The following is a 15,615-nucleotide window of genomic DNA, read 5'->3' on the forward strand; positions in this document are numbered from 1 at the left end:
TCCTGGACCATTTCCCGGCTCCTAGGAAACGGAGCGCGGAGCCTCCGGTGCAGTGCGCCCGGCCTGCACTGCGCCCCCGTCCGGCTCCGGGGACGCCCGGGCCAGAGCCAGGCTCGAGCTGGAGGACCGGTGAGCTCCGGCCGGGAACGGCGCCGGGGCCCCCACCCCGAGCTCCAGCCGGACCTGGACGCCCTCTAGCGGCTTCACTCACTGGAGGGGCGCTGGTGGAAAGAGGACAAGGTGGGGGGCCTGCCTCCCTTGACCAGGAGACCTCGCGCGTGGAAAGAGGGCCCGCACCGCCGTACTGTAACTTCTCCACGCGGGAATAAGGAGAAACTTTCCTCCTAAGGGAAGGTTTTATTTATTTATTTACTTTAGAGCTCGAACTACAGGAGAAGGGGGAAATTTTCTCATTAAAGTTACATCCCTGCAGTTAGTTCAATTACTTGATATATGCAGAAGATGTTGTTAATTTATAGATTTAAATAGCTTACAAAGATGCCGCAGGCCCCATCAGTTAATTTCCTTAATTTATGGATTCTTAGCTGCTCCTTGAAGAGAAAGGGGCCCTGGAAGTAGGTCAGGGACCTGTGCGGCGGCTCCCGCACGGCCCATGGGCTGCCCACTCTGCTTCCCACGCCCTGGCGCCCCCAGGCTTCTGGCTCCCAGCTCGGGCCTGACAGCACCACTGTCTGCTCTCTACATCTCGGCCAGGCCCAGCAGGTCTGCTTTGCTCCTTGGTGACTGCCCCAGTGTCTCCAGGGCTACGCAAGGCCAAGGAGCAGCAAAGCCCCCATCTACACCCACCCCACCCGGCACTGAAGGCATGGGCCCAAATAAGAAGTGAAACAAGCATCCAGATACTTTGATCTCCTGTGTCCTCCCTTAAAGACTGGCTGGGATCACACATGGAGAAAGGCGTGTGTGGATACCCCAAACTTCTTCAGGGAAAGAAACTTCCCCCTTCTCAAGCCTTGGAGTGCTTGTGGGGGAAGGAGGGAGGCATGAGGAAGAATGCTCCAGGCTCCCGTTTGAGGAACAGAGACCCACTGAAAACTTGCTTGTCATGGGGCCACCCCTGTGACCCCATCGCCCCTCACCCCTCTCCCCTCACCCGCTAGGTGCCTGCTAGAGCTTCTTTGTTTTGTGTTCAATATGGATGAATATATACATATAAATTAATACTTAGAAGATGGGTATAGACTAAACTGTTTTAGGAAGCCACATGGCGATGTGATTAGTATTGGTATTCATGATTTAACATTTCTTTTCCCACTAGATGAAGTTTCTAAGATTTGCAAGGTACATGTCAAGGACGGGTGTATAAATGGATTTTTATTTATTCACAACTCCAAGACTAATTGCTTCTCTTTGCCTCAAGGCCATGAGATTGGTTTTAATATGACACTTCAAAAGTATTCATGGAACTACAGAGATACTAAGTGTCATTGTTTAAGAGACAAATCTCACTGTGGTACTGGTGACCCTGCAAAGAGGATGTTCCATTTCATTTTAAATTCCTCGATGTTTTTTTAAGAGTTTCACTTTATACCAACTATATTAAAAATGCACAATTTAATTGAAACAAGAACTGACCATTTTGAAAGACCTTTATTTCCTTAATATTGCTGGGAACTTTGTTTTCATATTCCTGAATCCTTTTATTAAAGAGCTGAACTTTAGACGTGTCATTAAGAAGAGTAAGTTTGGGCCATAATTTATTCTCAAGTGTTTTAAAAGTTCCCGGCTAAATGTCAACCATCTTTTACATTGAGAGACTTGGACGTGGGCTGTGATAGGCATTTAATGATCTGTGGTATATAATGCAGTGGTGAGGTTTTGTTTTTTTTAATTGAAGATGTATAATTAGGACTGAAAACATACTGAAACATCTTGTGAAATACATCTTGTTTCATTACTATAGTCCAAGAGATGAAATTGGATGTGAGTGTAATCAGAAGGGAACTTGCTTTATCAGGAGATTTGACTAGCACTTAAGCCATTATGGTTCACATATTTTAAAAAGTGGGTTCAAACCTGAGCTTGCTTTGAGGCTGCTCTGCATGAGCTCACACGAAGCTGATGCGGGTCAGGCCCTGCATCAGGGTGTTGTGGACAAGACCTCAGTCTCCGGATGTTTCAAAGTGGCTTCCAGGGTGACTTTGTATTTTGTTGTTGCTGTGTGCAGACTATATTTTAAGATCAAGACCTTAATAAGAAGATGAGGTCCCAAAGTCTGCTGAACTCAACCTTCTCAGGAAGTCTGTGACCAGATAGCAGATGAACAGGCTGAGACACAGCTGCTGCCCTCCAAGAGGGGAGAGTGTGAGGGTAGGGGAATGGGGAGAGGCTGAGGTGTTAGGGCTGTCTGCTCCGCCACCCCCAGGCTTGCTGGGGTGGAAGCCAGGCCCTCCCAGGTCTGCGCCCACCTCCAGACTCAGAGATGGCCCCTGACCAGGCTAGGACAGAGCCAGCCTGGCCCAGAGATCACAGTCTGACATCCACTTGGCCTCTGCCTCCATTCCAGGAATCCCCCAGTCTTCCCTCTAGGACCCCAGTGAATCTGGAAACTAAAGGGAGTGATAAAATGTGGGACTGTTAGTGCTGTGCCCTGCAAACAGGGCCTCCTGACTGTCAGCCAGGTGACAGGCTCCCTGGAGAGCAGCGGTCCAAACCTGACTGAGGGATGGCAGGTGAGGGCCAACTGCCTGTCCTTGAAGTTAATAAAACAAGACCAGCCGGCTCTCACGGAGCTCTGCTCGGGCCCCAGCACTGTGCTCAGTGGGATTTCTGGTTTCTGTCTCCAGGGGCTACAGACGACCCCCTCCTTCTTGCCTTCTGCCTGCAGCCCAGGTATGCTGCTCAGAACCAAACCAACCTGCCCTCCCCGGGAGCCAGCATCAGGGTGACAGCGATGAGACAAGACTGAGATCTCTTGACCAGGAATCCTAACATGGTGGTGGCCTGTGGATGACCTCTGGGGGACCAGGACCCCCTCCCCCAACTTGATCAATATTCTGCATCTGAGCCTTTTTCCCAAGAGAACTTTCAGCATGTTTACCAGATTCTCAGAGTCTGTGTGAGTTTGGGTGCAAGTAACAAAACCTACCTCACAATGGGCTTCATGATAAGGAAAGTGGATTCTTTTGCATAATGGCAAGTGGGAGGCAGAGTGGCCCTGGAGTCCATTCAGAGACTCAGCGGAGGATTCAAGGACCCAGGCTCTCTCCACTTTCCCCTGCCATCCTCTGTATGTTCTCCTGTCCTTACACCAGGTCCTCTCTGGTCTCAAGATATTGTAGCTCAAACCTTGCTATCTCTCTGGACGTGCGTGGAGAACAGGGAGGTGATCCAGTGGCCCTCACAGCCCTCTTTGGCACACCATTGGCCAACTTACAAGCCAGTCCCGGGGAAAGCGTGGACCAATCAGGTCTAGCCCTGGCCTGCGAGGGGCTGGGGTTGCTGCCCTGGACCGTGGGGAGGAAGGTAGACCCTGGGCTTTGTGCTGGGGGCCCCAAAGGTGAAGAGCTGTTGACCAGAACCCTGAGCTGGAAGGAAGGTAGAAGCTAAACAGGAAAGAGAGTCCCCAAACCCCAAAGGGCACCTCCAGAGAGGCTGCAACAGAGGTGATGCTCCAGATCCTTCTAGGGTCCCAGGAGACACCTGACCTGGCAGAGTATGGCTGCCCCCAGGCAACCAAGCCAGGCCACTGACCCCAGGCCCTCTGACCTCCTCACCTCTGGCTTCTTCTCAGGGCTCCTTCTCTCGAGCTGCATCAGTGAAGTCCCAAGGTCCTCCCAGCAGCCCTTCAAGGAATGGAGACGAGGCTGTTCCTTGCAAAAGCACCTGGCGTTCATCAGGGCAATCAACACGTGTTGCTCTCCCCATGCAACACGCAGAAAAGAATTCCAGAAAGATGAGGCTATTGCAGTTGCTGGGGACCGGTGAGGCCCTCTCTAGGGTCCTCCAGGTCTCTCAATCAATGTCAAGCTGGCTCGTATCCCTGGGAGAACAGCCTTCAATACCAAGTCCTGTCCCTAAATGACTTTGTGTGGCTGCCACTCTGGCTCCAGGTGACCACCAAAGTGGCCCTGGGGTCACAGGACTAGGGGCCCTGCAGATGCATTTACATGGGCCTGAGGGAAAGCAAGAGTTGAGACAGTGAGGCAGCCTTTGATCAGTCATCAACTCTGCCCAGGGCTCCTTCCTCTGGCCAAAGCTCTGTACACTGACCCATGTCACAGGCAATTCATTCTCCTTGGGCCTAGGCTTTAGGGAGACAGTCTGTGCATGGCATGAACTTGGAAGTCTGAGTACAACTGGGTGATCTTGGGTTTCATCTCGCAGAGTCCCAGTATCCTCCCAGGTAACGTGAGATTAGTAATGATGAGGAGCTGATGCCCTTGCTGGGAGAATTCACGGTGAGAGCAGATGCAGAGAACTAGGCTCAGGCCAGTGTAAGAGCTCTTGGAAGGGTGATGGTTGCTTCCTCTTCCAACTGACCTTCCTAGAATTTCTGGTAGGGCTGTAGTTACACCCCCGGATCCTACTCCAGGTGCTGTTGGCCCAACACCCACCTACAGGAGACACACAGAAGCTGGGGAAGATGAGAGAGACGGAGGCCCCTTGACTCCAAGATTTGGGGGTTGAAACCTTGTGATTGTATAATTGTATACGTTAAAGGGGAGAATGTAAAAGTTGCCTAACATTTAAAGATAAAACACAAAACTTCAGAGAAATCTCATGCTTGCTTTGGGCCATGCCTCTGGGGTGGGGCTAGGAAGTGTCCTCAGGCTCCTCTGAGCTCAGGGCGCTTGGGGGTGGATGGAATCACAGGTTGGGACCCAGGGGGCAAAGAGGAGCCCCAGAGGCCAACAAGGGTCTGCTGATAAATTCTTCTCATTTTTCAAACTGTGAAACTCTTTACTGTCTTTTTAAAAGTAATTTTAAGTTTCAGTAAACACTGCATGATCATTGTAAAACACACACACACACACACACACACACACACACACACACACACACACACACACACACTGAAATGTACAAAGGAGAAACAAAAATTGGTTTCTCCTTCCCGGAGAGCAATGAGTCAGTAATTTGGTGTTTGTCCAGCCATTCGTCTTCCTGTTCATGTATACACACAGACACACAATTACACAGACTAGCACAGATATGCACACACGTACACACACTCAAGGACACACAAACACAATCACAGACACATACAGCCACAGATACACATAACACACATAATGTTGCACAGGCGCAGATACACATGGAGTCTCATAGAACCAAAGACACGTCGTGTGCACACCGTCTAAGCAGGTATGCAAACATGCACATGTGCACATGGTTTTTAAACTATGGCATCAAACTACTCATACTGATCCGCAGTCTGTCTTTCCCCTTCTGTGTATTTCAAAATATAGAAAATAATCTAACAAATATCTATACACCCACCACCCAGGCATGGCAAATATTAACAGCTCAAATATTTGCTTCAGATCCCTATTCAAAAATCAGATGAAACGACACAGACCAGTTAAAACCCCTCCCTTCTTCCCCCACCCTGTAATTGCTACCCAGAAGTTGCCACATTCCTGAGCACCTTTTTATACTTTTTGAGACACATGAATGTCTTCATAAACAATGATGACATTTGTGTCTGCTTTAAACTTTCACATAACTGGTATCCAACAGGTGCCTCCTCTTGCATTGTGTTTTGGCCACTTGCTCTTCTCACATCCCTGGGCCTGGTAGGTGCCCCTCCCTTGTCGCTCCTTTGATCCATGCAGTGACCTCTGCCTCCTGCCCTGGCCCCCATCCCTCAGCCAGCTCTTCTGTGTATATAGGCCAAGGGCCCCCAAAGGCCTTTCCCGTTGGAATTGGGTCTTTGATGCGTTTGCTGAAAACAGTGGTTTCTGGCCACTGTAGTGTCAGAGGGAAGGAACAGCCTCACCTCCCACCTCCCAGCAGGCTGCTTTTGGAAGAGGTGTTTGGATGGGTGTGGTCCACTCCTCCCCTGCTCCCTTCCTCCTCTCCTCCCTCTCTCCTCTCCCCCTCCTCCCTTTCCCCATCCTCCTCCTCCCTCTCTCCTCTTCCACCACCTCTCTCTCTCCCTCTCTCCCTCCATCTCCTTCCACCTCTAGGCGATGCAAGCCTCTGGCTGAAAAGCTGGAAGTTCACCCAAGGAAGTGCAAAAAGAAAAGCCATCTTGATATATCTCAAAATATTATCTCCAGACTAATTTTGACAGTTCTGTTTCTGCATTTAGGTCTCTTACCCTTTTAGAATTAACTTTTGTTTGTGGTTTGAGGTCAGGATCTAAAAAAGAATTTGTTTTTCAAAATGTCTAGCCAGTCTTTAAGGTGAATCAACTAGTAAAAATTTTATATTAGGCTTTTGACTGGGCCTGGGGAGAATCGAGGTCTTATTTTTGCTTTCTAATAGAGGAATGTGGGATTACAGGTAAATTGTAAAAAATTAAAACGTGTTATTTTAGTAATTAGCATTAGTTACAAATTAGCCCCCCTCCCCTCCACACACACCCTGGCAATCTCATATTCCTCTTCTTAGGGAACCTCAGTTTGGTATGTGATAGATTAAATTATTGATACCAATTTTTCCCTGCCCTGTAGTGGCTTTAGACATCTATACCCTTGCCATGGCACCATGCTCGGCAGAATGTACTCCTCCACTCCCCAATACTGGACTTCACCAAAGGGAAGTTATCAGATGCAGCAAAGAAGCAGAGGCTTGAAGTGTACTCCTGCAGCTGAGCTTGCCTCTCTAGCTTCTGCCATTGCAGTAGGAAGAAAATGCCCCAGGCAACTGCTGACCCTCCAGGTTGAGCCCTAGAATGAGACACGTGGGGTGGGGCTGCACCAGCAGCCATGACACATGAGAAATAAATGCTTATTGTTGTATGCCACTGATACTGTGTTTCTTTGTCACACAGCAAAAGCTGACTGATACAAACTGTATCCTTTTGTGTGTGTGTGTGTGTGTGTGTGTGTGTGTGTGTGTGTGTGTGTACAATTCCAATCCAATTTGACTGGGAATGTATATACTATACATATATATGATACATTTTATTCTATGATTTATAATTATATGATATATATTTATTATAGATTATATATAACATAGATAGTATATAAAATTATATATGTGTGTATATTATATATGTTTGTTTATTTATTATACACCTTGGCCCACCCCTAACATTTGCAGGGACCAGAACAAGAGCATAAATGGAGATCCACCTTTTTTATTAATTTTATTAATTTTATTAATTTTTTATTAGAGAATAGTTGATTAAAAATGTGTTAGTTTCTGCTGTACAGCAAAGTGAATCAGTTATACATATACACATATCCATTCTTTCTTAGATTTTTTTCCCATATAGGTCATTACAGAGTTCTGAGTAGAGTTCCCTGTGCTATACAGTAGGTTCTTATTAGTTATCTATTTTATATATAGTAGTGTGTATATGTCAATCCCAATCTCTCAGTTTATCACCCTCCTCTTACCCCCTGGTAATCATAAGTTTGTTTTCTACATCTGTGACTCTATTTCTGTTTTGTAAATACGTTCATTTGTACCATTTTTTTAGACTACACATACAAGCGATATCATATGATATTTGCCTTTCTCTGTCTGACTTACTTCAGTTAGTATGATAATCTCTACGTCCATCCATGTTGCTGCAAATGGCATTATTTCATTTTTTTATGGCTGAGTAATATTCCATTGTATATATGTACCACATCTTCTTTACCCATTCATCCATCTATGGACATTTAGGTTGCTTCCATGTTTTGGCTGTTGTAAACAGCACTGCAATGAACATTGGGGTGCATGTATCTTTTCGTATTATGGTTTTCTCCAGATATATGCCCAGGAGTGGGATGCTTCTGGCCTTTAATCCCTTAAAGCCACCACAGAGCTCTTTCTCAGGTCACCAAGGACCTACATCACCTCCATTTCTCAGCCCTCACGTTACTCCACCTCTCAGCAGCCTTTGGCTCAGCCAGCCACTCCTCCCCTTCCTCAGCTTGATGGTGATCTGTGCCGCCCAAGGGCTCCCAGCTCTCTTCCTCTGTAAACTCCCTCCCTGCCTCCTCTGAGGTTAGGGGAGGCCCCCAAAATGTGAGACAAGCCTGAGGAGCTGTGTGCCACACCACATGCCTTCCCTGCCTGGGCAGTTGTGGAAGCTGATTTTGAGATGGAGCCTCTATCAACCCAGTTCCCAAGTGACCATGATGAGCAGAGACCCTGCTAACCCATGTTGGCCCCATAAAGTGAGGGAGAAATAAACTTTAGTCTTTTTCAGCCTTTGAGATTTTAGGGATATTCGTTTATGCAGCATAACTGCCCCTGGACTGGCTGCTGCACTTGACATCTGCAGAGCAAACCTCGCAGGTGTTTCTTTCCCCTCTTACTCAGCCCACTGCTTTTCAGTTTTGTTTGCTGGCCATTCCCAGGCCTCCTTCTCCTCTCCTCTCACATGTTATCCCTCCATAATCTCACTCACAGCAGTTCTGCATGACAATGACTCACAGATTTACACCTCCTCCCACCTGCAGGTCCTGCTGCCTGCCCACTTGATGCCTCCCGGGGGATGTCTCAGAGGTTCCTCAGACTCAACATACCCTGAGTCAGACTCATGATCTTGCCCCCGCTTCAAACCTGGCCTCCCCCTGGTGTCCCCATCTTCCCCTGCCACTCGTGCATGCCAGAACCTGGAAGTCATCCTGGAACCTCCTTCTCCTTGACCCGCTTCTCCATTTCCCATCTCCTTCCATCACCAGGGTCTATCAAATTACCCATCCATGTTTCTCTATCACCACCTGTACCACCCTGGTCCAGCCGCCTTCTCATCTCATCTGGATGCTTGAAGGACTATCCTTCTTTCCTCATTGCTGTCAATCTTGCCCTCACAATTTATTTTCCTCATGCCAGCCAGAAGGACCTTTTCAAAAGATCGTGTAACTGCTTGCTTAAACCTTGCCAAGGCTTCCCTTGCTCTAAGAGAAGATAACTCCGCCCTCAGTGGTGCATGCGGACTGGCCTACCTCTTCTCTAGCCCCACTTCCCTGCTCCTCCTCAGGAAGGGCTCCTCCCTGGAAGCGGGCTTGGAGGTGGAGATTATCAAAGGACGTTTCTTACAGAGTGCTTTTGCATCAACATTTGTGAAAGGGAGGGCAAGGAAGGAGTGGGCAGAGGTAGAAGCTGAGCTCTTATCAATCTCTACAGAGGTCTCAGCTGACCCCACAAGGAGCGCAGAGTTGTCCCCCACATGGGGCAAGTGTGCTGTGCTTCTGTGCCGCCATATTGGTGGCTGGATGTGTCTTTGGATGTGGGGTGTAACCTTGGGCAAGGCGTCTCTCTTCACCCGAGGCATTCTCTGAAGGGAGCTGATGGCTAAAGGCTTTCTGCAGGCAACACTCCCCGAAGTTGGGGGAATAAGTTCTTTCGTACTGAAGGGGGATTTGGTGGTGCACGAAATGTCCGACACAGTCCATCCCTTGCATGACCAGGCTCCACTTTTTCATAAACATGCAGGGAGCAGCTCCTCCAGGATTCTGGTGTGCCTCTGCCTGGGGGAATTTAGAAGAGAGGGTTAGTGAGATTAACTACAGCCTCCACTGCTGCAGTTGGTCTTGAGGCTACAATCGATACTCATCTTGCCTTGCCTTCCTTATCAGTTCTGGATTCCCCCCACTACTGTTTTGGTCTCAGTGGCTTACCTGGTGGGGTAACCAGACCCTCATCCCTGAGGGGTCTGAGACCCTGGCAAACATGACCTTCTCAGGCCAGAGTTGCTGCCCTTGCCCATTTACTGTCAAAATTGGGCTGGGAAATACCAACAAGCAAGTGCATTAGCCAGGCACCAAATCTATCTCTCCCTGCTCCCTCCTGTATAACAAAAATGCTACCTCTTTCTGATGATCAGGGTCCATTACCCCTGCCAAGATGGTGAATCTTCTTTCTTGCTGGTCCCTTGGCACAAGGAGCCTCAAGTGTCCTCAAGTGCCCAGGCAGCATCTATAGCCATAATTCACAGAACTCTTACTGTGGTCCTTGACAGAAGCATTCTTTATTAGAACCAGGCTCTCTAAACCCTTAGAGCCCAAGATTGTGGGAAGCACGAATTTCCCAAGCGGGTGGCTGGGAGTGATGGCAAGCAGGACACTCTTACTTCCACTCCTTGGTTCCCAGACCCATCTTACCTGCAACATAGTGTCTTCATTTCCAATCGCTGTTGTAATAAATTACCCCAAACTTGGTGAGTTAGAACAAAATAAATTTATTATCTTATAGTTCAGGATGTCAGAGTCTGAAACGTATCTCACTGGGCTAAAAATCAAGCTTCATTCTTTCTGGAGGTTCTAGGGGAAAAGCCATCTCTTTACCTTTTCCAGCCCCTAGAGCCTGGCTCATTCCTAGCCTCATGGTTCTTTCCATTATCAAAGCCAGCTGTGGCTGGTTGAATCTTCCTGACACTGCATTGCCCTGAATGATGCTCTCTTGCTTCCCTCTTTCACTTAGAAGGACATTGTCCCCACCCAGATAATTCAGGATAATCTCCCTCTCAAGATCCTTAATTTAATCACACCTGCAAAGTCCCTTTTGCCAAGTAAAGGGAACATCTTCACAGGTTCGGGGAATTAGGACATGGACGTCTCTGGGGGAACGGGTTGTTATTCTGCAGACCACACACAAGTAGACCCATGTCGACCTATTGTTGATTTAAAGTGTACGCTTTGCTCTGGAAAATGGCACCCCATCTTTGCAAAATATTAACTCCAAGCTGGCGCTTCAGCTGTGCTTGTAAGAGGCCCTTCCTTTGCTTTATCAGATTGGCAGATTCAGGGTGATATAGGAAGTGTTATGACCAGTGCAACTTACCGTCGTTTGCCTCCCCTCATACCTCCATTGCTGACATCATGTTTTGTGGGACGCTGTGTGGGTGCATCAGGTACTCTGTAAGCCCTTGTATAGTTGTCTGGCTTAGGTCCTGTGGGCAGGAAAAGCAAATCTGTACCCAGAATATATGTTTAGTCCTAAGAAAATGAATCACTGCTCCTTTCAGGATGAAAGGGATGCAGTGTGGTCAACTTGGATCTGTAGGTTGGTGTCCTCAAGGAATGGCACTGTGTGTAGGACTTAGCTTTGGCCTCTGTTGCTGGAAGATTGAACATTCAGCAGCAGCAGTAACTGGATCAGCCTTGCTGGGTGAGATCCCATGCTGTTAGACTTCTTCATAGCCTCCACCCTGCCACTGGTGCCAGCCGTGAAGAGGTCAATGACGGGAGCTGGTTGATGTCACTTGGCCAAGTCATTCTGTTGTCTTGGTTGTTTAGTGCCTCTTCCACGATGGATGCTCTCCAGTGAGAAAGAAAGCTTCACACTTTGTGCCATGTCCCATCCACATGATTGCCCCAGAGAGCCTAGCTTCTAATCAATCTCCTTCTAGTCTCCCAACTAGAAACCCTATTAGGTTTCTATTGGGCTTCTATTTCCATCAAAGAGGATCACAGGTGCTCTGCCCAAAGGTCTACAGCTCTACCCATTGGGAAGATTTCAGTCTACCGTGCTCTCTCAAGGTCAATCCTGAGTGGGGCTGCAGTGCAGGCACCGCCTATTTTTTTTTTTACTTGTTTCCACATACCAAGCCAACACCTCTGTGAACAAAGCTGGTCTTTCATCAGCTGGTCATACCCCTCACCATGTGGCCATAGGTGTGAATCAATGGAGAGGCCTCAGTGCAACAGTGGTGGATAACAAGGTAGTCTAGGCTACCTGCTCGCACACCTTGCTTATGGCTTCTCATCCTGCTCATACTTGGTCTTAGATGTTCCACTTCTGTCTTATGATGGATGCCGCTGGGTCCACTTGACCTTCTGACTTGGTGGGTCTGACAGAGCTCAGCTCATGATGGGCAGCGCTACAGTCTGAATGTTTATGTCCCCCCAAATTCATATGTTGAAACCTTGACCCCCAAATATGATGTCATTAGGAGGTGGGACCTCTGGGAGATTCTTAAGTCATAAGGGTGGGGCCCTCATGAATGAGATTAGTGCCTTATAAAAGAGGCTCCAGAAAGATCCCTGGCCCCTTCCACCACATAAGGACATGGTGAGAAAATGCTGGTTATGAACTAGAAAGAGTGTCTTCACCCAGGCATGCTGGTGCCATGGTCTTGGACTTCCCAGCCTCTAGAACTGTGAGAAATAAATACTTGCTGTTTATAAACTATCCAGTTTATGGTATATTATTATAGCAACCTGGACAGACTAAGACAGGCAGTTATGGCTGTATTTTCACTTGGTGTCCCATGGTCGGTCTATACCAGGGCCCATAGCATGCTAGGAACTGCTTTTCAAAGGATTTATAATTTTCCATATAGCATGGCCTTGTGACAGAAACTTAAGAGTCTGCATTGTAATCCTCCCCTTGGGGCTTGCCAAAAACTCTACATGGTATCTTTTCCCAGTGCTGATATCTCCAATACCATAGGATCCTCTGGGTCGTACAGCCTGAGTTGGCACCTCTTGCATCATAGCCTGGACCTGCTGCAAAGTCCTTTCCATCTCTGAACTGAATCAAAGCCAGCAGCTTTTCATGTCTCCTGGTATGTGGTCTGGAGTAGTCCAGACCACATGTATGAGGACGGTGCCTTCAGAACCCAAGGAGGCCTACCAAGCATTATACTTCCTTCTTTGAGGTAGAAGGTGCAAGATGCCATTATTTGTCCTCTGCTTTGGTTGCCTTGGCATGCTCCAGACCATTGCAGCTCCTAAAAGTTTTATTGTTATGACAGGTCCCTCAAACCTCACTGGGTTCACCCTCCTAATCTTTGGAGTGCATGGGTCTTACTCAGGCCCATGATGTACTAGCCACTTCTTGTTCATTCATTCTGATGAGCACGAGGTTCTTGATATGGCAGACCAATATGATATTTTGCAGGATGTGGGGCCAATCCAGATTTTTGGGGCCTATAATTGGACAGAGGCCTGGAGAGTTAATGTATTTCTGGGGCAAGACTGTGAATGTACACTCATCCATTCCACCTGTCTCGTTTTTGCAGGGGCAAACTGGTCAGTTCAACGGAGCTATAATGAGGACCACTATCCTTAGATCCTTTAGCTTTTAAAAGGTAGCACCATGGGAATTCCCTGGTGGTCCAGTGGTTAGGACTCTGCGCTTTCACTGCCGAGGGCCTGAGTTCAATCCTTAGTCGGGGAACTCTTGCAAGCCCCACAGCGCAGCCAAAAATAAGGTAGCTCCAATATCTGCCACCACCCTCCCCCTCCCCCAATTGGGACGCGATATTGTTTTTGTTTGTTTTTTTTAACATCATCATTGGCGTATAGTTGCTTTACAATGGTGTGTTAGTTTCTGCTGTATAAAAAAGTGAATCAGGGCTTCCCTGGTGGCGCAGTGGTTGAGAATCCGTCTGCTGATGCAGGGGACATGGGTTTGTGCCCCGGTCCAAGAAGATCCCACATGCCGCAGAGTGGCTGGGCCCGTGAGCCATGGCCGCTGAGCCTGCGGGTCCGGAGCCTGTGCTCTGCAACGGGAGAGACCACAACAGTGAGAGGCCCGCGTACCACAAAAAAAAAAAAAAAAAAGTGAATCAGCTATACATAAACATATATCCCCATATCTCCTCCCTCTTGCATGCGATATTGTTTTTTATACACTGTCTTGGAAGCAGACAGAGGGCAGTTTCAGAAGCTTCCTCTTTGCCTGCCCCACTACAAAAGCTCTCACCCCAAGGCCAAGGAGTCAAAGTGGGGCTTGTGACAATTACTAAGTCTCTAATTACACTTTGGGGAGTGGAGAAATGACCACTGGGTGAATCTGTGGATCCAGTGGATCCACTGTAAGCCAGGCTTGGGCCAGCATTCCATCTGTTACCTGGCCTGTATGTCCCCACTCTAATGGAGGGCCGCCATAACACATCAGAGCTCAGCATATCTATATCAAGTTGGACCCTGTCCAATGTCCTAGACTTATTTGGGTAGCCTCTTTCCCCAGGATATCTTTGGAGAAGGACTGGGGGTATGATTACTAGATATTCTTGCTTTATGTTACAGGCTCATCCTGGAGGCTTGATTTCTCCTTCAGTCATTGGGTTCCTGGTCTGAAAACTGACTTACCTCCAGAAACTGGGCAAGGAATCATGACTTTTTTTTGGTTGGGAGGATTGCCCTTAGGCTCCTGATTATCCATTCTTGATTTCTTTGATTGTACAGATTGAGTGTAACATTTGTTGGCTGCCCATCTATTTTGCCTCCAGGGAACACCTTGTTCTCGAGGACCTGCTGTAGGCCAGGTCACCTGGGGCCACTCTGACCGGACCACCCATTATAACGATTGCATCCACCTCTCTTCAGATGGGTAAACGTCACCACTAGACCTCTATTTTGTTTGGGTTCTCTTGCCCTCATTGCTGTCAGTGACCCTTGTGCCACAAGAGCTGATCCTACCAGCAGCCCAGCGCCCAGAGGGGAGCCGTCACCCATCATCTCAGTGATGCTGGCGCTCCTCTCACGCACACATTCCCTGCTGCTTGGGTAAGTGGTGTGTCCGCCCCTTACCCAACATAGTCCTCCACCGGTTTTCCCTGCCTTGGGGCTTTAGCACATTCACTCTAGCTCGCCCACTTTGCAGAACCCTTTAAGTCCCCTTTCCACCATGACTTTTTCCATGCTTCTAACAGAATTTTTGCACCATCTCTCGTGGTCCTTGCTAGGGAATCTTGCATCCCAGGAAAGTGCTCTCACATTGATAAGCTCTTCAATCATTCCAACCTTACGTGTCTCTCCCTGCTCCCCCGTGGACTTTGGATGATGCACCTTCAAAATCCAGTCCCACCTGTGCTCTCCTGGCTCCTGCCAGGACCCAGGGGCTATAGTTCCTTTCCTTCCTTATCAAGTCCAGCACTGCCTTGGCCCAGTCATGGTGTGACTTGACCCCTAGTTAATAGGTCTAGTGGCCAGAAGGGGAGGTGGGGGCAGATCCTGGAGGGGCTGTATAATGTCTTGCAGAGCAGAGATCTCTGCATTTCTTCAAGGAATAGTGGAGCATTAGTTCTTAATAGGGAAGAATGGGTCACTTCTGCAGGCTCAGAGGGTTCAAGACAATCTAGGGATTTCAGATTTGGGGTGCATCCACTCAGATGTCCCATCTGAAACGTCAGGGTGCCATCCTCTCCCCATCAGAGCATGATCTTGACACAGAGCTACTTAGGTTGAGTTTAATCTTTGCTGTAGCCTTGATCATTTCAAGGCTTTTTTTTTTTTTCGTGGCGCCGTGCGGCTTGTGGGATCCTAGTTCCCCGACCAGGGATCAACCGGGGATCGAACCCGGGCCCTTGGCAGTGAAAGCACGGAGTCCTAACCACTGGATCGCCAGGGAATTCCCCAAGTTTAATCTTCTTTGGAACTTGGCTGCTCTGAGATTCTCCACCTTGTCTGCCCTCCTGCTACGGGACTCAGGGACCTCCTTTCGGCACAACATTGTAAATCAACTATACTTCAATTATTTCACACTTAACTCTTAATTGCTCTCAGCCTTTGGTTATCTTTTTTTCAAAGT

The sequence above is a fragment of the Physeter macrocephalus genome, chromosome 17, assembly GCF_002837175.3.
Source record: "Physeter macrocephalus isolate SW-GA chromosome 17, ASM283717v5, whole genome shotgun sequence".
Lineage (NCBI taxonomy): Eukaryota > Metazoa > Chordata > Mammalia > Artiodactyla > Physeteridae > Physeter > Physeter macrocephalus.